Below are 6,526 nucleotides of genomic sequence, written 5' to 3' on the forward strand. Positions count from 1 at the left end.
CCAGCTCCCAAATCTTCCCACCCTCTCCCACAGAGTCCATAAGACTGTTCTATACATCAGTGTCTCTTTTGCTGTCTCGTATACAGGGTTATCGTTACCATCTTTCTAAATTCCATATATATGCGTTAGTATACTGTATTTATGTTTTTCCTTCTGGCTTACTTCACTCTGTATAATAAGTTCCAATTTCATCCACCTCATTAGAACTGATTCAAATGTATTCTTTTTAATGGCTGAGTAATACTCCATTGTGTATATGTACCACAGCTTCCTCATCCATTCATCTGCTGATGGACATCTAGGTTGCTTCCATGTCCTGGCTATTATAAACAGTGCTGCGATGAACATTGGGGTACACGTGTCTCTTTCCCTTCTGGTTTCCTCAGTGTGTATGCCCAGCAGTGGGATTGCTGGATCATAAGGCAGTTCTATTTCCAGTTTTTTAAGGAATCTCCACACTGTTCTCCATAGTGGCTGTACTAGTTTGCATTCCCACCAACAGTGTAAGAGGGTTCCCTTTTCTCCACACCCTCTCCAGCATTTATTATTTGTAGACTTTTGGATCGCAGCCATTCTGACTGGTGTGAAATGGTACCTCATAGTGGTTTTGATTTGCATTTCTCTGATAAAGAGTGATGTTGAGCATCTTTTCAAGTGTTTGTTAGCCATCTGTATGTCTTCTTTAGAGAAATGTCTATTTAGATCTTTGGCCCATTTTTTGATTGGGTCGTTTATTTTTCTGGAGTTGAGCTGTAGGAGTTGCTTATATATTTTTGAGATTAGTTGTTTGTCAGTTGCTTCATTTGCTATTATTTTCTCCCATTCTGAAGGCTGTCTTTTCACCTTGCTAATAGTTTCCTTTGATGTGCAGAAGCTTTTAAGTTTAATTAGGTCCCATTTGTTTATTTTTGCTTTTATTTCCAATATTCTGGGAGGTGGGTCATAGAGGATCCTGCTGTGATGTATGTCGGAGAGTGTTTTGCCTATGTTCTTGCATCTTCTCAATCTTTGCCTCCATTCTTTTCCCAAGATCCTGGATCATCTTCACTATCATTATTCTGAATTCTTTTTCTAGAGAGTTGCCTATCTTTACTTCATTTAGTTGTTTCTCTGGGATTTTATCTTGTCTCTCCATCTGGGACATAACTTCCTTCTTTTTCATCATGACTAGCTTTCTGTAATATGGTTTTTGTTTTAGCTGCTGTGAGACTGTGCTTCTTGCTGCTTCTGTCTGCCCTCTGATAAAGGATTCTAAGGAGGCTTGTGTAAGCTTCTTGATGGGAGGCACTGGAGATGGGGAAAACTGGGTCTTGCTCTGGTGGGCAGGGCCTTGCTCAGTAAAGCTTTAATCCAATTATCTGCTAAAGAGTGGGATTGGGCTCCCTCCCTGGTAGTTGTTTGGACTGAGTTTTTCCCCAGCCCTGGGGTCTACAGGCTCTATGGTAGGGTTAATGGCTAATACCAACAGCGTATACACCAAGGGGGACCTTCCAATGCCCCTGTCCGACCCATGCCTCTGCCCCTGCCGACCCACACCTCTACAGGAGGCCCTCCAACATTAGCAGGTTTTTGGTTCAGTCTCCTGGGGCGTCACTGCTTCCCTCCTCTGGGTCTTAGTGCATGCAAAATTTTGTTTGTGCTCTCCAAGACTGGCATCTCTATTTCCCTCAGTCCTCTGGAAAGCTTATTATCAAATCCTGCTGGTCCTTAAGGTCATATTCCCTGGGGATTGCCAGTCCCTTTTTAGGATCCCCAGGCTGGGAAGCCTGATGTTGGGTTCAGAACCTTCACAATAGTGTGAGAACTTCTTTGGCATTTTTCTCCAGTCTGTGTGTCACCCACCTGGTGGATACGGGATTTGATTTTATCATGATTACGCTCTTCCTACCTCTTGCTGCAGCTTCTTCTTTGTCTTTGGACATAGGGTATCTTTTTTTGGTGGGTTCCAGTGTCCTCCCGTCAATGGCTGTTCGACAGCTAGTTGCAACTTTGGTGCTCTCGCAGGAGGATGTAAATGCCTGTCCTTCTACTCCACCATCTTGAACTGGAAGCCTCCTGTATATTTTTGACCTTGGCACATATTCTGTCCTCCAAGGAAGGAAGGAACAACTTTCACATCAGATAGAAGGGAAACTTACGGATACTGTGTGGTCTTGTTGGTTTTTCTACCCTTTAGCTGTGCTTCTTCCATGTTATTCACAGCTCAAGAATAAAATATCAAAGGTTTTTAGGGCTCTTCTTTCAGTGACCTTTTTCCTAGTGTTCAGTCGCTCAATTGTGTGTCCAACTCTTTGAGACCCCATGGACTGCAGCACTCCAGGTTTCCCTGTCCATCACTAACTCCCAGAGCTTACACAAACTCATATCCATTAAGACGGTGATGCGATCCAACCATCTCATCCTCTGTCGTCATCCCTGTCTCCTCCCTCCTTCAATCTTTCCCAGCATCAGGGTCTTTTCTAATGAGTCAGTTCTTCGCATCAGGTGGCCAAAGTATTGGAGTTTCAGCTTCAGCCTCAGTCCTTTCAATGAATACTCAGGACTGATTTCCATAGTGTAATACACCTTGTCTCATCACATCCACTCTAGGCAAAAGGCTACCCAGGTTTCCTCCTGAACTCTTAAGCCCCAGTTTTATTTTTCCAGCTATTCAGAGGACATCTTTGCCTGGATGTTTCCAAACCTCAAACTCAACACGCCTGAAACCAAACTCAAACCAAAATGGACAGGTACTTCTCTTCCAGTGTCCATTTAATGTAGTCTCAAAACTCTGAAGTCATCATCTTTGTCTCTTACAGCTTCCATGTCCTTGCAATCTCTCGGGAATCTTCCTACCCCTCACTTCTTTCCTGATCGTGTTCTATGGATAATTTGAGATCTTAGTCTCTCACGTAACTATTGAAATCATTTTCTAACCATTCTCTATGACTGCAGTCCCCTTCCTGCCCCCACTCCATCCTAAACTTTGCTGACAGGTGAATCTTAATGCACAGGACTCCAAGCAAGTCTTTCCTGGCACAGCATCTCCATCTGCACTGGATTTGTCACACAGCTTAGATTAGTCAACACTACTCCCCCGCCCCCATACTATAGCTACTCTGTATATATGAATCTCTAATCCCTGCCCAGACTCTAAGGCTCCAAGAGAAAAGGATCTATGCTTGAAAAGCTATCTCAAATAGCATCCAACACAATTCTTTTCACAGCACAAGAATTTTTTATTCAAGGAAATGCAGAACGAATGGCTATTCTACTCTAGTCTCTGTTCCACTGCACACATACCAGGGATGTTTCCCCTTCTATGCTTCTATCGAGCTAAAACCTTATTCAACCATTGGTCAAGTAGCGCAACACCATTCTAAGAAGCTGGAATTTAAATTAGCAGGAGCAATGTTACCTCTTGGGAAAGCAAGAGCAGTGTAATCAGGAGGAAAAAAAGTCATGCTTTCTTTCTTAAACTGAGTAGTGGTTAGACAGGTATCATATTCTTCATACCTTTTTCATTCTCTACATCTTTCTGAATGTCTAAAATAGTCATCAAAAACATAAGGTATCAATATTTACTGAAATATATCTAAAAAAGGATTCACTCCTCCCAGTAAGATAGTTCTGCATTTCATTATTTTTCTGTTTCATATGTTAGTTCTATTTGCTAACCAGATGGCTAGAAAAAAAGTTGTATCATATTTTGGATTGATCTTCATCAAATAATGACTCATAAGACTAAAACTCTCTCACCCTTTCCCATCAAAGCTTGCTCAAGGAGCAAGGATAGATCGAAGCAAACCTAAACAGATTATGGCTGCCCCAAATTCAAGAAAAACATAGCTGTGAATCCTATTACAGTTAAATAATCCTCCCTAATTTATCTGTTTTTTTAGTTTTCCCTTAAAGCAGAGGTATTGTTCTGTGGGTGGCATTTTCCCCATAAACAATATGTTGGCCTAATAATAGGAAGCTTATTTGTGAAGAACTTACTTTATATATAAGCTTATTAGGATCATTTGACAGGAAAAAGGGGATTATATTTTGTTTGAGGACTAAGAAAAAATGCTGTTTTTCCAATACATTTAAAAATACTGAATAAAGTAAAATCTTTCCATAAAAAGGTTTGCAGGTTAGTGTAAACTTTAATAAACAGGTTCTTTGCTTGTAACAAAAATGTTCGCCTGCCATATCATATTTCCCACTTCCCAGATGGCTAAAATATGCAGATTACAAATACAACTGTTTATAAATAAATGAATAAATTTCAAGTGCTCACTGTTTTTGTTTTACTTTAAATTTCAGAAAGCTAAGAGTCAAGGATTTATGGAGCCACACAACCATAAAGCAAGGCAGTTTAGTCTGGGAAGGGAATTTCAAACATCTAGGAATAACCTGATATTTCACAAATCCATGAAAAATTTCAAAAGCATAGTTCGTCAGACTGGTGAATACCAAAATGCTATTACTGACAGCATCCAGAAGAGTGTCTTAGAGACTTTTTTTTAAAAATGCCCAAAAGAAGTATGTGAAGTATACGCCCAAGGTTTAAATTAAAACTTCAGTGATACTACTGCTCTGAAAGCCTAGAAATTAGGATTTAGCTCATCATGCATCTGTACATGTTTGGATGAATACTCAGACTCAATTAGTTTCCATTTGCTCCAGATTCAATGACCTGGACATAAAATTTATACTTTAATATGGCAAACTTCATTAACCCCACAGAAATGTAAAGGAGTCTGTGGGGAATTACAAAACATGCCATCCTTTACTAATTATCAAGCTAAATTTTGTTAGGCAACCACCTCTTTATCTACCAACAGATAACTCTGATGGGGATCCCACCAGCACCATGGCAACCCATGAAAAACTACATGCCCACAAGCATGAACTACATCCCTTTCCCAGACACCTAAAAAAAGAGGAAATGTACCCTGCTTCTTAATTCTAGGCAAACTTCTGGAAATCCCTGGTATGTATTCGCAGCCCAGGTATGTCACAATGTCAGTCCCCATTGAGAAGGATGAGCCTAAATGCAAGAGCAAGGGTCTCAGGAGTAAGCGTGTCTGCAGACTGCTGGCTACATCAGCAACATCAATCACTGTGCTTGAATTTACCTCAGCTGGCAGCCAAGCACAAGAACACCTTCTCCCCTAAGAAAGTCAATTCTGCCTTGAACAAGGGGAGAAGAGTTGACAGTGGGAACTATTTATAACCTCATTTCTTTGCCCAACAAAAATCCTATTTGTCCTCATTCTTACCCCAGGGGGAGTCCTAAACACTAGACAGGACCTCAACAGGACTCCCGCCCATGGAACAAGGGGTCCTATCAGGCAGTCTACACCAGTCAAATGCCAGGGGCGTAACCAACCAGGACTCCACAGGCAAATGGGGACAAGGGCAGGGGTTGGCAGGCTTAGTCTGAAATGGGCAGACAGCTCACAAACTCAGATTATTGATATTCACTTCAGAGGAACACGTTTCCATTTTCTTTTTGATACCCAGAATAGAAGTGAGAGAACAGATCAGCCCACAGACACTGGGCACATGTGAATTCACAACCAGGAGGGTCCTCATGTTTGCAGGTTCTCTGGCTGTTCTAACCAGGCAGCACCACGGATCCTCCCCTCTGCAAGACCACACCCCTGGCACCCTGCCCCTCCCCAGCACAAATCCTAGTGTGAGTCTCTCACAGAAGCCAAATGACTGCATGCCTGGACAGAAGGAAAAACGGTGGGGCTGCTGGTCCCACCTCGGCCCCCACCCGCTCCGAACACCTCTTTCTGATTTTCATTTTCTGCCAACCCTTCACTCAGCTTATTTTTAACTTTACTGTCACCACCACCACCCCACTCCATGTTCCTATCACATTTTACACTTCATACCCACTCCCCACTATGCCCTGGCCAACACATGAAATGCACACATGGTGGCAGAAAACAAAAGGAGAGCTGTACTCTTTCCCACCCACAATTAGAGAAACAAGGATGCCATTTCTTCTAAGGTGGAGATACGGGTGACTTTTCTCTTTCATCATTACTACATAAACTTGTGTCCATATTGGAGGTACAATAGGCTTCTCCACATTCCTCAGAATTCTTAATCATGTGTTTCTGCAGCAAAATAGGATATAAACTCAAAACACACAAAGACTTTAGAGTTGTGAGTTGGGGAAACACCCCCACTGACAGGAACGAACAGGTCCATTCTTGAATCAATTAAAATAAATAAAGTGCTATTAATATATCTACAAAATGCTAGAGCTTTTGTCTGTTACATGTATTTTCAGATAGAAGGAAAAAAGCAAAATATAAAGTGTCTTCATGAAAAGGTATTAATCAATTTGGAGGGTTTTTTGGTCTCTACTTCAACATTCTCTAAAGAAAAACTTTTGATGTTAAAAAAATAAGCAGCTTTCAAAAGCTACCAAGTGCTTTTACGAAAGCTAGGTATTATAAGCTTTGTCCAGCTACAGTTTCAGCTTTTCAGCCAAAGCCTGTTGTTAAAATATTCTAAAATGATGGAGAACTAAAAAAAA

At 41.3% G+C, this 6,526-nt stretch overlaps 1 protein-coding gene across 1 annotated transcript in view; it reads right to left on the bottom strand.

Annotated features, from left to right (window-relative positions):
* The window catches only part of TANC1 (tetratricopeptide repeat, ankyrin repeat and coiled-coil containing 1), a 256,069-nt gene that overhangs the window by 89,038 nt on the left and 160,505 nt on the right, over nucleotides 1-6,526 (bottom strand). The window lies entirely within an intron of this gene.

The sequence above is a fragment of the Bison bison genome, unplaced genomic scaffold, assembly GCF_000754665.1.
Source record: "Bison bison bison isolate TAMUID 2011002044 unplaced genomic scaffold, Bison_UMD1.0 scf7180017864452, whole genome shotgun sequence".
Lineage (NCBI taxonomy): Eukaryota > Metazoa > Chordata > Mammalia > Artiodactyla > Bovidae > Bison > Bison bison.